The 19,533-nt window shown below is 36.1% G+C and overlaps 1 long non-coding RNA gene across 2 annotated transcripts in view; it reads right to left on the bottom strand.

The window, feature by feature from the left end:
• Positions 1-7,687: 7,687 nt before the first annotated feature.
• Positions 7,688-19,533, bottom strand: part of LOC115922950 — a 54,886-nt gene continuing 43,040 nt past the window's right edge. For both annotated transcript variants that reach the window (XR_004063690.1, XR_004063689.1), the window contains exon 3: positions 7,688-8,292. This is a non-coding gene — a long non-coding RNA (uncharacterized LOC115922950). The remainder of the gene's footprint in view (positions 8,293-19,533) is intronic.

Here is a 19,533-nt window from a genome sequence, read left to right as displayed (position 1 = left end):
TTCTCATGACACACCTCTTTTACATTAGAAAAAGGATTTAATTTTCAATGCCAAGGAAATCTGCAAACTACCCCAACTACATACATGAACAAGCATGTAATGGAAACAAAAATCAACATCTATTGTCCTGGTTCATTTTCTGTACAATGCCAGTTGCACCTACATGGATTCTCATTGTCATAATAAGCATCAAAGTCTGCAATTATGACAACAAAACAGTTTGACGGGTCCAATCTTAAATCGGATTTGTCAATTATGATCTCTCTCGGGGATTATGTGATCCTTGACTAATGTTTAATACCAAACAGTGTGAAAATATGAGGGATTTCAGCAAACATTATGATGGTAATACCAACTGAAATATGTTGAAAAGGTTACATAAATCATGTGATGTCTGGGCCCTTAAAGGGAAAGTCCACCCCCAAAATAAGTTTGTTTCGATAGAGGCAGAATAATAAGAAAATCAGGTGAGTGAAAGTTTGAGCAAATTCTGAATGAAAATAAGAAAGTTATGAATTATTGAAGTTGTGATCAATCAAATACAAATTGGCAACTCTGTGACTTATTATACGAGCTCTCCTTCATTTGCTTTGTGCATAATATTCCATAAAATCATGTTTTCTTCGTTATTGATGACGGAATATATATTTGTTCCTTGCAGGGGGAGTATAGAAACATATTTGCAATTATTATATTTAGGGTGCATGTATGGTTGAAATTTTTCTTGAGGGAAAATGAAAATTTTAGATTTTTTTAGTACTGAGCAAATGGAAGTTGAGCTCGCATGATACGTCATAGAGTTGCCAATTTGTGTTTGATTGATCACAACTTCAAAAATCCTAACTTCCTTATTTTTAATCGGAATTTGCTCAAACTTTCACTGACTTGTTTCTCTCATTTTTCTACTCCTATTAAAACTAACTTAATTTCAGGGTGGACTTCCCCTTTAAGCTTATGATTTAAAGGCAAATAATGTACAGTGATGTTTGGAGAGCAATTGATCAAATCAGAATTGAAAGTCAATACATCTAATGCTATATTGGCCGAGTCTATCTGCCAATAGATCGACTACACACAATATCCATGACGATAGATTAGTACCGATATCCCAAAACTAGCATTCATAACATGTCAGAGTTTTTGACAAATAAGATCTTCCATATCATATTAGAATTGAATTTTGAAGGTAAAGACCAGTTATGGTCATGCGATTGCATTGTGAAAGAAACGTTGTGGAATCGATCAGAAAAGGTTGATCATCTAGCATATAAGTATTGGTACTGCAAGGTTCTGGAATCATCAAAATGATAAGAAATTTGGCCCAGTCTTCGTAAAGTTACAAGCACTGTACACAGAAAGATGTATATGGGACTATACGCACACGTGCGCGACTCGTGCGTTTATCTCTCACAGACCATGGATAAACTAATTTACCAAATATATCGATTAGTAGGCGGTTTCCCGGCAAAATTGTTATCATCATGTATTAGTCAAAACATATTCTTTCACATGATTGGTAATAAGAGCTTCCATTACATTTTTTTGAAATTGGGGCGTTTCCAATACTGGTCTTTACCTTTAATATATACCTATGACAACTGAAAGCTGACATATTCAATGTAACTCATTCGAAACCAAGTCGATACTGAAAAGGTATTTGGTAAGGCATTAATCCTTGTTATCCCTCGAAGAGGACTTACAAGCATAGACATGCCTTCTTAGCAGTCAGGGAAAAGACACAAAAAAACAATTGCCCTGCTATTAACAAAGAGTACAAAGCATATCAATGGATTTCTATCCCGCAACTTGCATTTAGAAAATGTGCAGATTTTTTGATATTCCAGATGTAAATTCATAGCCTACATCATCACCAAAATTGTTTAGGCTTTGAATTAAAAATTATTTTAATGAAATAAAAAAATTAACTCCCCCCCCCCCCCCCCCATTAAATGGTTCAATAAATGATGATACTACACCATACAGCTCCCCCCTCCCACCCCCCCCACCCCAAAAAAAATATATATATATATATATATACATATTTTTACATTATATATACATGTATATATATTGACAATAACAATAATGATGAAAAAGACAACAACAACAATAATAATAATGATAAATAAATATATATATAAATTATTTGATTAGAATAAATTGATAAATATATGAATGAATTTAAATGGTTAAAACTTCAAAGATTGATAATTTAAATCAAATGGATATCCTTCACCTTGTATGACTCAAAATTCAATTATTTCTGTACATGGCCCTGCCCCAATCCTGATTCCACTGTGTATCGCCAATGGGACGCAATCCCCTTTAATACTGCAATTGTTCCAAATCTATTTTTGAGCATGGATGACTGGATGACAAATTAATATTTGCTTTGCTTGCCTTCTTGAGGATGGAGAGAAAACCAATTCAAACAGCCAGGGAAGCCCTTGGGATATATCTATCATATCTGGATTCTAATATGAAATGTGCATCAAGCTATGATGTGTATTGTATATTTTTATGGATCACCATACAAATACAATAGGCCATTTTCGTAATGTAATAAAACTCAGTGCAAAAATCTTTAAGTGCCTCGTTAACAATTATTTCATTCACCTGTTACAAATAATTGTATGCAATTCGCATTCTGACTATTGAAATACAATGATTTGTAACGGTGATTGAAAAAAGCTGTAACGAGGCACTTAACAAAGATTTGTACATTAAATTTGATAACATGATTACGAATAGTGCCTATTGTGGTTGTAAATGTCTTATTGGCATATGTTCGGCACATTTGGTGGTAGAAATGCATCTTATTGAACATTATATTCATGACAAATATTGTTTTAATATTTTTTCTGGTCAGAGCAGGTAATGGATTAAGTCTGTGCAAAGGTACATGTATGAGTTAGCAACCTTCTGGCTCCTAATAGACTATATCATAAGTGCACATGAATCACAATAGAGAAGAAAAGGAGAAAATATATGTATTCAACAAAGAAATTTGGACAATTGAAGAAAGATAGAATGAATATAAAAGAGAAGAAATAAAGAGGAAGAAGGAAAAGAGAAGAAATAAAGAGGAAGAAGGAAAAAAGAAGAGTAGAAACATGTTCGAAAAATACTCATTCACTAATTCACAAAGGCCTAAAGCTAAGATAAATGTAAGACTTTTCAACTCTTAAAATACTTAGGTTGATATATGTACTTTCTTTTTATTCATGTTTTAAACGCAGATTAAAACTTTTAACAACCAAGGTTCGTAAGTCGAAATTTGTACAATTTTGTCAAAGTCACCAGAAGGGAGAAATAAATTTGCGCACAATTAGAGCAGATCATGCACATGTACAGAAATCTATTATTTCTACTTAATTCATTGCAATTTTCTCATGGAACAACACACCCTTTAAACCTCGCTATCATGTGGCTACTTTTGAGAGGCTATCACTTGATATGTTTATAATCATTAAAAGTTGGCAAGCAATTTGCAGGAATTTCCCATTCAATACGATCTTATTTCATTCATGATTTCTGGGCTAATCTCTTTGGTTTCATGTTCGCTTTGACCCAGTTCCCTCTCTGAAGTGAACTGGGTGTGTTCAGCAGCACTAAAAAACCGGAAATGATCTGCAGGTGCTACAGCTTGAATTTTTTTTAAAAATAGGTTTCACCTTGGTTCATGAGAATAAGAATAATAAAACCTTCAGGTGCTATGGTGTGTGAGGGAAACATAATTATACTTTGTTCACACTGCATATCCAGATATATATATATAACTTAAGTATACATTATGAAATACGATTCTGCTATGTTCACACTGCACATCTAGATATATATAACTCAAGTATTTTTTTTATTTTTTTTAAAAGCTTTTTTGCCTTTATTCAGATCTTCATAATTATACAAAATGATGAATAGGAACACAATTGTTCTTACAGTATAAACATACATGTAGTACATTGTCTCATACATTATAAACACAGACATATTTTAAAAATATTTTCCATTTGTATCCAAACTAATAAAGTACACTTTCAAAACAAGTGTACAGAATGTGCTCCAATTCCTTTAAAAAGGAAAAGGTGACGGTAATACTTGGATACAACATTATACAAAGGAACAATTTTTACAACATCATAAGCAAATTAATTAGTTCAATATAAAACAAGCAATCTGAACAAAGATTTACATTCTGAAATACATTCTGAAATACGATTCTGCTATGTTCACACTGCACATCCAGATATATATGTAGCTTAAGTATACATTCCGAATATGATTCTGCTATGTTCACACTGCACATCCAGATATATATAACTTAAGTATACATTCTGAAATACGATTCTGCTATGTTCACACTGCACATCCAGATATATATAACTTAAGTATACATTCTGAAATACGATTCTGCTATGTTCACACTGCACATCCAGATATGTATATAACTTAAGTATACATTCTGAAATACGATTCTGCTATGTTCACACTGCACATCCAGATATGTATGTAGCTTAAGTATACATTCCGAATATGATTCTGCTATGTTCACACTGCACATCCAGATATATATAACTTAAGTATACATTCTGAAATACGATTCTGCTATGTTCACACTGCACATCCAGATATGTATATAACTTAAGTATACATTCTGAAATATGATTCTGCTATGTTCGCACTAATGTGAATGAGTGTATCTCCAGCAGGAATACCTTAAGTTGGAAAGGGCCTGTCGCATAAAGAGTTGATATTAATTGCAAGTTATTTGCGATTGATATCAATAATGTAAATATTAAAGAGATAGGGGATGCAAACTTGTGATTGATTTGAGGACTGGATAGGGCGCCAAAGTGGCATGAATTACGTTCTGCTGTGTTAACACTGAATTCATTCAAGCAATTAGATATTTGATTCAAAAGCAGAAAAGCTATGCTCTGATTAACAAAATCAGAATCATTAACAGAAATCAATTGATGAACATGTACAGGTTGTACAGTGGTGAATATACCCCCGCTCTAATCACTAATCAGAAACATACAATTTCCATCATTCCAACTTATGTTTCAACATTACTGAATGTGTTGCAATTTACATCTAAAGCAAAAATACAGAAACTAGCACGATAAAGACTCTTTGGAAATATAAAGACTATACAACTGGAATGCACCGCATTTTAACAGAATCCTTTTTTTTAGATACAGGTTTGCTTCAATTTTTTGATAAATCGGGAATACATAGTGCCGACTTCAAACAATCCAGTCCATTATTGTTGCACAGGAATGAAGAAAACAGGGAAATACAAGATGGAACCCAACCCAGCGAATCCATGAACCATGAAAGTGTTTATACTGGTTCCCATAGCAACCAAGACAGCAGCCCTAGTGTCTCCCCAAGACATGATACACCATTCTTCATTAGCCTGTCATTCTGATTATATGGAAAATGAGCCCAATCACAACGAGATGAAACTAAATGTGCAGGAAACTTAGAGAGAGGAGGTTATTTCACCTTTGTGTTATTATCCCATTCAAACTACATGTTTATAAAATAATCCACAATTCATCAAATAGCCAGCTAATTAACCGGTGAAGACTCACTATCCTTTATCTTGAGCTACATTCCTGAGCCATTACAGTCCCTGGACAGACTTATGAAAACTGGAAACTGTATGTACAATGTACTAAGTCACACTGATCAGATAGATGCTTGACCAAATTTAAATAACAAAAACACAACAAGAATTGGTCAGTTTAGAGCTGTTTTGGAGATGGTCTGGCAGCATGACAGAGGTATTGATGCCAATATCTTCTTGAGAAGCATTGATCAGTCTTTTATCTTAAGCTCAAGCCAGAGCTTGCTAGGCCTAATGGAGAAGCGTCTAATTGTGTTTGAATAAGTTGATATGGATATGGAGAGGCAGGATTGTTTGATGATGTCTTGGTCAATTCATGAAATTATTCCATCAAATATTTATATCATTCCTCCCGAGACCACTTTCAACTAATTAAAGTAACATCAAACACACAGGCTGTCTGGGAGAAGGCCATCACTGCCATTGACAATACATGCACATACATGTAGTTCTTACGACCTTCTTGCGGACAGCCAACAATATCCACAAAGCATATCACTCATGAGTCTCGAGATAATAGCTTCTGTTAGCTTCTGTTTGGAGCCAGAAAAGCATTCACTCTGTGTAAAATGATAGGAGTTTATGCCCTCTGGATCTAAACAGACAGAAGTAACTCACTAATTATTTGAAAGTGCATTACACATGTGAAAGGGGAATATAGTTGTCTGGGTGTACATTCAGAAGCTGGCCCTCATATGAATTAAATATTAAACTACATGTATGACCAATTTGACCTCCACAAAGTCATTTGGCCTCCACCCCCCCCCCTTATTTTTGATTGATTTTTTTTTTTTATTATTGCAAATGCTTACTATTGTATATATCTTTGTATTGTTTTTATTGAAAATGGAAATAAATTAAAATAAATTGAAAATGAATTGAAGTTGAAATTACATAGTATACAGTATATATGCTTAAGAGACTATAATTATACTGATAAAGACTAACAATCATTGATTTTGTAGTCTAACCTTTATCAGAAGAAACACAGATAATAATTCCAAACACTATTATGAAGCAAATTTTGTCTATTTGCTATCACTACCGACTTTATCCAACTAAAAGCAAACATATTTGCTCATTCCTAAGAGGTGGTGTTATGTTTTTTTCCTCAATAATCAATAAGTGTTTTAATGCTGAACATGAAATTCCTTGAACCCAAGATACCAAACTTCCTTATCTGGCTTGGCAAATAACACAGATCAACATTTGCCTAAATTAATGGCTCTGTTTCAAATACATGTATGGTTGAATCTCGAAGTTACAACGTGACAGAGATTTAACGAGAACCAGCAGCAGTAGCTTGGAGATTATATATATACTTAAGAAACTATTATTATGCTGATGAAGACAATTGTTGATTTTGTAATCTAACAGTTATCAGAAGAAACACAGATAATCATTCCAAACAGTACTATAAAGCCAATTTTGTCCATTGCTATCACTATCACTATCAACTACCAACAATCAACGCGTAAAGCACGTAGAAATATATGTACATGTAGTATCAAGTAAGTATTTGAATGTGATTATTATTATTTCATAACTTTGGTAAATTATGATCAGTTACTTCTGCCTACTGGATTGATGAGGCTACCACTATAAGGGGAAGAGTTTTTCAAGGTTGCTTCAATTCACCCATTGACTACTAGATAATGAGTTTAAAGTTCTTTTATCACATCCAAAAGGAAAATTGAATTCAGACGTCTTCCTCAGATGAGAATGGGCAGACTTCTGTCTGCCAATTCGCGTCTTTATGATTAATGTAGTCCTAGATTGGATTATATTACTCCCATAGGCTTTATTAAAAGGATCCGGTAACTTTGTCTCAGATTCTGAAACAAAATCCTGGATTTAGGTCATGCTGCAATGATAATAATAAACCTTTAGGTCAGTCAGGAACTCTATGACTTTTACAAGCCGATCGCCTGTCTGATTATTATCAAGACATTTATGATTGGAAATCGAAACCAAATTTTGTGTTTGCCAAAGGGTTTTCATAACACTACAGTCTATTGGGGAAAACGAGTATGGTAACCGGTCACTCAAAGATTTTTACTTTTTGAGGCACTTCTTGAATCATTTTGAAGCGCAATTTTTTTTAGGGCTTCAATATGACACCATGTCACTAACGCTGGTAGCACGTAAGGCCGTGCATCTCAGATTTAACATTGTTAAACGATGCCTTTAAAACAGAAGCCATCCAGTTCCTATAGGCAATAGGTTAACCACAAGGATACCCATACAACATATATATTGCATCTGTAGATCACCTGTAAAATTTAACAACCACTTCAGGTTGTAGAAGATTGATAACAGTTAAAGACCTTATCATCTTGGTGAACTGCTCAATTTCTATCATGAAAACGAGAATCATCCCACGCACACCTCTCTTTGTGAAGCCATAGAAAGATCATCACTCCCTTCCTTTCGGCAAACGTCAAAAAGAGGGTTGGGTTTTTATACACACATTGGAAGGGTTGACAAAGAAAACATAAAACATTGATATCCTCAGGCTCCCGAGGGCCACATTAAACTTGAGAGGCAGAGAATAGTCTCCCTCGAGTGGAAGAAACAAGCGAAGAATCGACTTACCTTTTTCAGATGTTTGTTGACCCATTTAGTGAAGGTCTTCTTTTGAATTTTGTCCCTTTCATCTGTAGCGGAGGGGAAGAAAGAGACAAATGAAAACATGAATTTGTTTGAAGAGCTGAGAAAATAAAGGGTTTTTAATCTTATTTGCTGTTACTGTAAGAAAAATAAATAACTGGAAACGACAGTGTCATAAATCAAAGTACCGGAATGTGGATCTGTGAACGAGACCTTGTGTAAGTGACATTAAATGACACAAATATGCTGGAGGAAATATATATAGATTTGGATTAAATTTGAAGGTTAAATACATAACAGATTTGTGTATGTACAGTTATTCAATCTGAATAAACACAGCAAAAGACATTATAATCGAGTGAACAATGTTATAAGTGCATTTACATTTTGTCACTTAGGCCTACTTCGACATTTCCACAGCTACTACAGGAGCAAAGTACTATATATCATGCATAGGTACACTTAGTCCATAATCTGAACGGTATTTATTTGTTTCACGATCTCTCCCATCCCCTAACTGATGCAAGCCGAAGATGGCGTGATCCATGAATCCATGCGTATCGATGGTACGCCCAGCCTCTACACCGCGCATTTAATTTTTGGGATCATGCAAAATCTTTGGCTTGCAGCATAGAGGAACATCGTGTTACATTGGTGAAGATTGTAAAGAAATTAAATCAGCCAGGGCCCTCATTCATAACATTAAATAATAACAATAATACATTTCTATGACAAATTCGCTCTCAGCCAATCAGATGCCAACATTCCAGTAGCTGATAACAATCATTATAACTTGTTATTGATATCAAGTTTTATTAAACATAGCCCATATTTTGGACTAAGGTACACTTTGGTACTCAGTCACACTGCCAAACTTCCAAACCAATTCCCAACTGACCAAAATATTACCCCTTTCATATTAGGGTTAGAAAGAGAGAAAGAAAGAAGAAAGCCCAGTCCATCCAGACTCACTTCATACCTCTCATTTTCTCTTTCTATTTAAACTAACTTGATATCAGGATGGACTTCCCCTTTAATATGAAAGCAATATGATAGTTCAAACTCAACCGTTTTCAAGCTAAATAGGGCTAGGCCCTTTTCTTTTTCAAAGCCATATACAGCATCTGTTCTTGTAGACTAAAAATATTATCTCAGCAATGAAGGCTATACGTATGTCAAACCTTATAACTGTTGTCAATCGTACTGATTCAATATCCCAGATGACATAGAAGGCTGGTTATAACAATATTTATGGTTCTGATCTCAAAACATTTTCATTGGAGATTAAAATTAATCAAAAATCACAATCAATCAAATATATTTCCTTTTCATTCTCAAACACAAACAAACCCTCGCTTGAACTGTATCACAGACAATAACGGAATAAACTTCAAAAGCTCAAGGGAATGAGCATTGAATGGAGTGTGGACACACCCTGGAGCCTTGTTCACACGCACAGTACATGTATGTATACCGTGGTCAACTGCATAAGAAACGTATTGCTGCAGCAAAATAAACTGGAATCAATATTCATTTCTGTATGACCTACCAAAAACACAGTAAAGGGGCCCTTTGTTGCACACATTTTTTTAAACTGTTAAGTGTACTTGCCATTTATTTTCAAGGAAAGCAGTTGTAATTTTCCTGCGGCAGTTTTTTTTTTAAAAGGGGTGTATCATGTACATGTAGCGTGTGAACCATTCTTAACTGATGAACTGGGCACAAAAGTATTTCACAGTGATAGAGGACGGTGCAAGTCACAAGACATGAATACAATCTAATGGGACCGTATGATAACACCACTCTCTAAAACCCAATTATCTCTATCTTTTTTGTATTTCTTGCAGGATATTTGTTATTTCAGCTGGTTGTGGATGATTTATTGTCAAATTTCACAGTGAGCATCCGCTAGGCGTCAATTATTCATACAGCAATGGCTGTGATGGACATCCTTTTTAAATTGGGACATCCATGACACATTAGAGATGTGTAAGCTGTGGACACCTCAGTAGACTGACAGGCTATTAGACCGACAGACCATGAGACCGACAATGAAAGTCTTGTAAACCTTCCCGAAATGTAAAAAGTGTAATTATAAGACCGAAGAGACTGACATGTCATTCATGTGGGCTGTCGGTCTTGTGACCCATCGGTTTTGAGAGGTGACCGGTCTTGAGAGGTAGCCGGTCTCTTGGGTCCTCGGTCTTATAGGCCATAGCTGCTAACACCCATAGATCATATTCTCAATAGTTACAATGCAATTACAAATGCAATTTCAACTTCTAAGTTTAAAAAAGGGAAACAAATTCACTGAATCATATTAAACTATTTAGTATGTTCTGAATGAGGGTGCTGCAGCAAGACCCCATCAGTCCTCTTGTCTCCTCACTGATATTGACAAACCACAATTGGTGTCATATTTAAACTAATGTTAGTTTTTAATAGCTACGGTTGATAAACAAAATAATAATGTAATATAATAAATGACCATGAAAAAATATTCCTGTTCAGTCTAGATAAATAATGATGCACCCACATTGAACCCACATTGACAAGTATGCAAGATATCGTTTGTATTTGTGCAAGGATGTGTCATAAGCACTTGAAATCAAATTACTTGCTTCAACTAATCCTTGCAATGCTTGGCCTACCTTGTCTGGAATAAACTATTAATATATTTTAGACAAGAGATGAAAAGGGTTAAGTTTTATGAACCAGGCCAACTACTTAATTATGAACAGATAGATTGTGTAAGTTATATGTTATGTAAGTAAGGTTAAACCCAATGTACATGTAAATGACATGCATATTGGTTCTTCATGCATTTCTCACAATGTGTTTAAAGTCAATTACTCATGTTTATCACTGAAATGATGGATATTGTTGAATTGTGCATTAAATTGGTATATGTTTACAAACAATAACAAAACATTAAGACAGCTAAAAGAATTGAATATCCATCTTTGCTTTCAAATACCAAGTGCATTTTAAAAGTAATTAGGGAAAAAATACAAAAATTACCTACAGGTGACTATTTAAACAAACATTGTCATTCAGGCTACACTACTAATACTAGTTAATAAACTATACTTCTATTTAAAACGGTAAACTGACACTATTAAAGTGAGAAGCTGACATACATGATGTACATGCAGAAGTAAACAAAAGTTATTATTCAGTAATGCAAATTGCACGTCAAAGTGACTGACAGATGTATAGTCACAGCAATATATCTCTTTTATGATTGAATAAACCACAAATTCTATTTTACCATATGGTAAATAATTTTCAATGCATATTTTTAAATAACAATCATGTAGATATGTCGTCGTCTGGCTGGCAGAAAGGCGATAGATCTAATTTCAGGTAAAAATGAAGCGTTAAGCAAAAGGGCGTCAGCACTAAATTGCCTCAAACTTTTATAAAACTGACTTATTTCTGAGAAAAAAATTGTGGCCGTGTTCTACTATAACATTTCTATTAGTCTTTTAAGTTTTAAATCAATTTTCTTGACGGAAAGCAGTTTAAATACAAAACAAATCTTTGTATCCTTCAAATATGTGTAATGTTTGCTACATAAGAAATGACACCTCTCTTGCTCTCAACGGATGATATTGTCTTTTCAGCGCCAGAAGGGCATCACCTCTGTATGAAAGAAAATAAATTAACACCCTTAATTCTGGTTCCTACCAGATTAAATTTGCAATAGTCACAGAAAATAGTAGATACAAACATCATCTTCAGAAACAAATATTGAATTCTCTGCAGCTGGGCTAGAAAACCAATTAATTTCCAATTAAAAAATATAAATAAAATGTTGAGATCAGGTTCATCTGGAAATTGGGAGATCCATATTGAAGGAGAAAGAACCCTCAACTATCTAGAGTCAAAAGTTCAGGAAATTTCAGGGAAATAGTGAAAAATTTTGAGAAATCTGGGGTAATTTCCAGAATTAAATTTGATCTTCATTCATCTCATATTTCTTTCTATCCATCTTTTTGTCTTACATCTCATAACCCTATCTCTATTTCTGTTTATCTATATTCCTATGAGAAGCAGAAGGATGATGACTCATTATGATATGATATAGATAAAAATACCCCTCTGAATTTTAATAGATGATCAACACATCACATTCTTCTTCTTCTCTTCTTCTCTTCTTCTCTATTTCTCTCTCTCTCCATTTCTCTCTCTCTCTCTCTCTCTTTCTTTCTCTTTATCTATATGTCTATCTATCTAGCTCCCCCTCCTTCTCTCCTTCTCTCTTTCTCTCTCGCTTGCTCTCTCTCTCTCTTTCTCCCTCTCCCCCATCTCTCTCTCTCTCTCTCTTTCTCCCTCTCCCCATCTCTCTCTCTCTCTCTCTCTCTATCTTGCACTCTTTCTTTCTCTCAAGTTTCTGCAGCATTCAAACTGTGTCTTTGTCCCCCTCTCTCTCTCTCTCTCTCTCTCTCTCTCTCTCTCTTTATCTATGTCTATCTATCTATCTATCTAACTAACTCCCCCCCCCCCCCCCCTCCCTCCTTCTCTCTTTCTCTATTTCTCTCTCGCTCGCTCTCTCTCTCACTCTCTCTCTCTCTCTCTCTCTCTCCTCCCCCCCCCCCATCTCTCTCTCTCTCTCTCTCTCTCTCCTCCCCCCCCCCCATCTCTCTCTCTCTATCTTGCACTCTTTCTTTCTCTCCTCAAGTTTCTGCAGCATTCAAATTGCATGAAATGTCTAGCTTCAAACTTTGTGTCTTCAAAACCCAAGACATTTTGAAAGTCATTTTCACAAACAGTGAGCTAATCATGTTGTTTATCTTCCTCGCTATCTCTTTTCAAAATCATAAAGTGCCAAGGAAGAGCGATTTCCTTAAGTCACTAATTTCCTACAAGTAACTTACTATAAACAGATCATAATTACATACTCTAGAGAAAGGATGTGCTGTAGCTTCCTGAAGAACAGCATCATAATACTCATGTCAGTATCACAGATCTCTGTCATGTTACTGAATAACTCAGTAAGATGAGTATGTACTTGACAGACACGTCCGCTGCCAACAACTTCATCTTAAAGTGTACCAATCATCAACAAACGTTGATCCGTATGCCAAGGATTCGATGTCACTTTACTATGAACAAAAATATGGGCTTCACATATAACTTCTGAAGAGAAACATTGCAAGTTTAGATACACCCTCAAATTTTCAATTTTAAAATAGTGACTTGTGAGCAGATTACTACATCTATATCTCAATAAAGAAAACAGACATTTCTTGTGGCTTATAGAAGTTTTCTTTAGATAAGACACAGATTTACTGAAAATCATCATCAAATTTTGCAAAGCATCCTTTATAAACCACATCGGATTAAACATGAAGGACTTCTAATCTGAAGTCAACATGGAAAGTTTACTAGCTTTGGGGTTGTTTAGAAAGATTCCCAGTCAAGATTTCCTAAGTAATCTTGGACCTACATGTACAATATAAAGCAATATTGTTCGGAACAAAGAGGAAGATTATTAAAATCAATCAAGCAAATTATATATACATGAAAGCTTAGTGATTTATCCACCTCACGTTCCAAACATCCTTCTCAAACCTCATCCACATCCTACCTCTAACAAGGAGATTAAGTTCCAAGTATAAAACTTTAAAGAGCCAACAAGAGATACCGGTAGACATTTTTTGTGGCTTTTCATATTTTTACAGGATGTTTTTGTTTGGAATCATAATCTTAAACGTGTTATTCCTAAGAATTCTAACTCTGTTTACAATGTTGTTAAGAACAAAGTCTCATTTCCTTCTCATCAACCTTCCTTTTCTATTACTATCTCTATTTTTTCCCTTTTTTGCTTTGTCTCCTCTTTATTGTTAAAATCACTTTCTAATATTCTCAGTCATGTTGTTTTATCCCCTATATCTCCTGCCCATGCTAAATCATTTTCCAACATGACAACAATAGCAAAGAACTTTGGGTAACCAACTCAAAGGCAATTCAATACCATAGTGCCCATAAATATCATGTTCGGATAATGTAATATGTCATCATGATGTTCGCACATTTCAAAAGATGGTGTAAAAGGCATTTTAAATTGTCCTTGGTTAATTTTCGGTAAGTCGTTATGATCACGTTCATTTTGTTTTAACTCTATTCTCCTTTTTTTTTATAAATCAGATGACTACATTTATGCCAACAACGATCCTAAAGTGAATACAAAAGACCTCTTGGCCTGAAACTGACAAGTAAATTGCGCAATACTTCTAGAATTTCAGCAAAGTCATCTCAGAATTAAGCGATGCAACAGACCAGAGTGATTCATTCGTTTTTCAAAAAGCTTTTGTTCTAATTGCATTAAAATGACAATGTTCAAGTTCATGTCGGTGCACATCCGGAGTGCTTCATGGTTCTATGACAAACGCTCCTGCAACAATTGACTTGTGGTCAGTTTCACAAACTAACAGAATCCCTCACCTTACCCCGTGGACTTACTATAGTGACACCATCTCGCATCTGAATGAATCTAGGGATCAACCCTGGACAAAATACTACACCCAACCTAGTCCAGATTTTGTCCGTTTGTACATAATTTTTGTTTACTTCAATCATCACTTTTCCTCCCTCCCTTACATCCCACACAGAGCACAAAGTCTTCACGAATAGCGAGATCCCTGAAAATAGACCAGTGCGAGGGTAAGAATGAAAGGACCATCTCCGTTTTAGCGTTGAGGATTGATTTTTTGCTGATTGGGAGCGAGACATGGAAACAGTCCGGGCAGTGGATTATACCCAGCCCTTACCTACAATCTACAAACAAATCCCAAACCTATGCCTAACCCTGAGGAAATGAAGCCTGGAACATGAGACTTTCATAATACAATTAAATTTAATGCATAAATCTTTGTTTTAAAAAGTACCATGTTACAAAATATTTCATTCACCTGTTACAAGTAAGCAGCCAGGGCAACTATGGACATAAGAGATAGGAGACTGCAAACTTGCGATTGATTTGGATCAATCGTAACTCTTTGTAAGACGGGACTCTGGAGACCGAGTGATGTAGGTCCTCTTCAAGAGGCTTGGTGCCTTACCAAAGGGAACTGGCACAACAACATGGTGCCTCCTGGTTAAGAGACCACTGCTCTATCACCGAACCATTGTGCTTCCATGTTACATAATCAAATTACGCGCAACTGAAAGTCTAGAAATTACAAAGCCAACAATTACATAATGTTAGTGACCTCTATGGCAATACCCTAATCTAAACCCAATCGATCCATAAAAGTCAAAATCAATAATACATTGTATTCCACTTCCAGATACCTCTGTCTAGATTTAGCAAGAAGGGTAGCCATGCATTGTAGATTATCTGGGGATTACACTCAAGCCTTCAAGCTTTTGGCAGATTCCTTGCAAAAAGGACAGTAAAATCAACTTCTATTATGTCAATACCATAGAAAAGGCATCGTTTAATAACAATGTTTCCAGTTTTACAATCTGAGATGTATGGCCCTACGTGTTATCAGTGTCTGTGATATAGTGTAATATTGAAGCCCTAAAAAAATGTATACCTACAGTAACTCATATAAGGAAAATCATCATATAGCAAAAGGAGCATACAGACTAGATAACAAAATTGTATAAAGAAATGTATAAAGAAATTTGTTCTGACAGAGTCGATTGACACTAAAGCTGTCTAATAATAGGCGGTCAAGCTAAGCCTCGTCTAATTCTGCGATTTTGGTATGTTATGACATTCAGTCAGATTAGAATGGGATGCTCATTCTTTTTCTTGCTTTTTTCAGAGACTGGAAGTGCATTCAATGAATTTACTTTCAAGGTTTCCCAATTCCCAATATAACTGAGAACCCAGAGCATTGTCAAATAAGATGGATTAAAAGACCTAATACTTTCAGCCTTGTGTTAAAGTGTTCATTAGAGCAAATACAGTGTAAGCAGAGAGATTAACTGACATCTCCCTGGTGTAAGTAGCCTTGCTACATGCCTGTATAATAAATCACACGTTTGGCGCCAGAAGAATGTTACACTGTCTTTAACACAACAATAACGCCCTTCCTGCTCTCAAGAAATAATACTGTTACATCGGCATGATGTCAAAGGCTCTCTTCTGATAAATGTGGACAACCTCTCCAGACCAGACCGGACCGGACCGGACCGGACCAGACCAGACCAGACCAGACCGGACCGGACCGGACCGGACCAGACCAGACTAGAGACATTAATGCCCTTCTGACTCCCAACACACCAAATGCTGTTAAATCAGTTATTAGAAATACAATCAGCTTTTCTGATGAGGTTGGTTGAGCTATCAAGGAGAGGTCTTAGGGTTCACGTAGCCCAAGGACCTACATGTACATTGTACTAGAAGATTGTTCCATGGTGGGGGGGGGGGACCAGAGACAGGTTGTCTAAGGACCTACATTGTACTAGAGGATTGTTCCATGGTCGGGCGATCCATGGACAAGCTCTTCTGAAAATCTATTCGTGCTATCCACAGTGGCTCCTATTACCCTCGATAACTCGTCCAGGCTGAGTTGTCAAGAATAGGCAGTGAGATTATCCAGGGTGGGGTTTAGTGTCCCTTGGTTGAGCAATCAAGGAACCGCGAAAAGCTCTACTGGTGTAAAATCTAACTTCTGTTATTTGTATTTCTTCATACAAATATAAATATTGACATGAATTTTCTTAATGGCTTTTATTTTTTTAGTACAGTACTTTTGTCATTAAACAATGGTAAGAATGGTTATCTGGTTATCATGAACATGTACTTTGTAGTATTGTGTACAACATGATTCCCCCCCCCCCCCCCAACCTTCCAAAACCACACAAAAATTGGCTAGCTACTGTGCTTGTGTACATACAAATGTAAGTGTTACGCAGTTATACAGCTTAGGTACATCCGAACTTTTTTTTCGATTCAGGCATTTACAAAAGCGATCAATAACACAAACGAGGATGATGTAACAATGCACATTCTAATATGACCCCCTGTGCAAAAATGGCAAGTTACATGTATGTGTGTGGAAGTGCTTTGTTGAATCCTAAGGCTAAGTTCTTACAGGAATTGAATTCTTCTGCTGATCAGGGGTTTGCAAAAGAGAACAAAAGGCCTGTCCTAATCAGATCGAAGTTGCAAAATAACCCAAGGAGGTAAGGGCCTATAGATACAGACGAAGATGATGTAATAAAAGGTATTAAAGATAAAAATCAGTTCTGGTCATGCGATTGCATTGTAAAAGAAACGGTGTGGAATCAATCAGAAAAGGTTGATCATCTAGCATATAAGTATTGGTGTGTACTGCAAGGTTCTGGAATCCTCAAAATGATAAGAAATTTGGCGTTGTCTTGGTAAAGTTACAAGTATCGTACACAGAAAGATGTACATTGTATATGGGACTATGCACACGTGCACGACACATGCGTTTTATCTATCACATAACAATAGATAACTCATTTACCAAATATATCAATTAGTAGGCGGTTTCCCAGCAAAATTTGTATGATCATGTATTAGATCCCGTTCTCACTCACTTTGAAAGTGGTCTTAGTTAGACCGCTCCTGACCGCTCCAGAGGAACGGGTCTTGAGGAACGGTTTGCGAGCGTTCACACTCCGAGCAGTTTTTATGGCTCAAACCGCTCCACGAGTCAAAGTGGTCTTGTTGCTATGGCAGCTCATGTAGGCGGGTCAATTTTTTCGCGCGCGGAATCCAAACTGTATGTACCGTACTACATGTTTCGCACCGAAGGTCACTTGCTCACTTCCGTTCAAAGTACGCTTTCCGTTCACATTGCACGTTAGAGCGCTCTGGAGCGCTCTTAATAAGACCCGCTCCTCAAGACCACCTCGGAAGGTGGACTTCTGGAGCGGTCCAGAAGTGCGCTTCCTGGACCACTTTGAGCGTTCTCACTCACCTAAGAACCGCTCCTGAGGAGCGGGTCTTAGTTAGAGCGCTCCAGAGCGCTCCAACGAAGTGAGTGAGAACGGGGTCATAGTCAAAACATATTCTTTCACATGATTGGTAATAAGAGCTTCCATTACATTTTTTGAAATTGGGGCGTTTCCAAATCAATCGCATGTCCTACAGTCTATCGCAAGGTCTCTCATATCTTATGTACATGGTTGCGATTGATATCAACTCTTTATAAGACGGGGCCCTGAAGTTATAAACAACGATCCACTTACAATGAATGAGGGGTTGACACAGGACCCAAACAACAAGTATTCAAAGGCCCGAATTCACAAAGCAAGGTTTGAGCTCAGACCAAGGTTTGAGCTCAAACCTCCTTTTGTTTCGCCAAACCTCCTTTTGTTCTTTACAAACCAGGTTTGTAAAAACGGTTTGTAATAAACGTTTGTCGACAAACCTCCTTTGTGAATTCGGGCCAAAGTGTTTTACCATGGACCTACTATAGGTCCATAGTAAAACACTACAATGTACAAGAAGGGAAATCATTCATTTTCACTACCATGGGGTTTAAAGCCAGCCACTTGGAAACCCATTGCCTTCTGTAGCCAATGGTTCTCCTCTCTCAAATCAATACCATCTCAACATAAGGAACCAAGACCCTAAATTTGACACTTGAATGTCGATTTAAACAATTGTTTGTAAAAATCTAGTGGTACAGAGGGGTTAAGATTTCTTTCTTTATTGCAAGGGGACCCTCAAATTCCTGGTGGGAGATTCCAACCTCATTTTTAAACAACTTAACACCTAGGCCAGGCGTAGACTAAACAGCCATGAGTCATAGAGTAGGACAAAGCAAGTGTTATAGTACTACAGCTATGTTCCCATGGCCACAGCTAAATGCCTAGCATCATAATAACTTTTTTTTAGCACGTTTCCATTTTACAGTCTAGACATTATATATAACGAAATATCATAAGGCCAAAAAACAAAAATGAAGTGTTTCTCGTCCCCGCCTGCCTCCTTTTTTAAAACTTTTTACTATTCAGCAACAAAAAAGGAAGGCCTGCGATATACATTTTGTTTGAATAGCTTCTAAAGTGATACAAATCATTTGTTTTGTCATACATTGCATCAGTATATACTCACATAGCACAATATATGTGAATAAATAGACTTGGCCAGCTATAATTAGCATGGCAGCCATCTTGGAAAAAAATAGCTAAATTTGCCTCCTCCTTTTTTTTTTAAGTCCGGACGAGAAACACATTATTTTTGTTATTTGGCCTAATAAAACAATGTATAGCGAAAGGCATGTTTGAGCATCTTTTTTAATTTTCAAACAAAAAATTGATAAAGAATCAGGGCCCATTCTAGTCAAAAC

Source organism: Strongylocentrotus purpuratus, unplaced genomic scaffold (assembly GCF_000002235.5).
Source record: "Strongylocentrotus purpuratus isolate Spur 01 unplaced genomic scaffold, Spur_5.0 spur5_scaffold_13, whole genome shotgun sequence".
NCBI lineage: Eukaryota > Metazoa > Echinodermata > Echinoidea > Camarodonta > Strongylocentrotidae > Strongylocentrotus > Strongylocentrotus purpuratus.
This window is presented reverse-complemented; position numbering and strand designations above follow the sequence as displayed.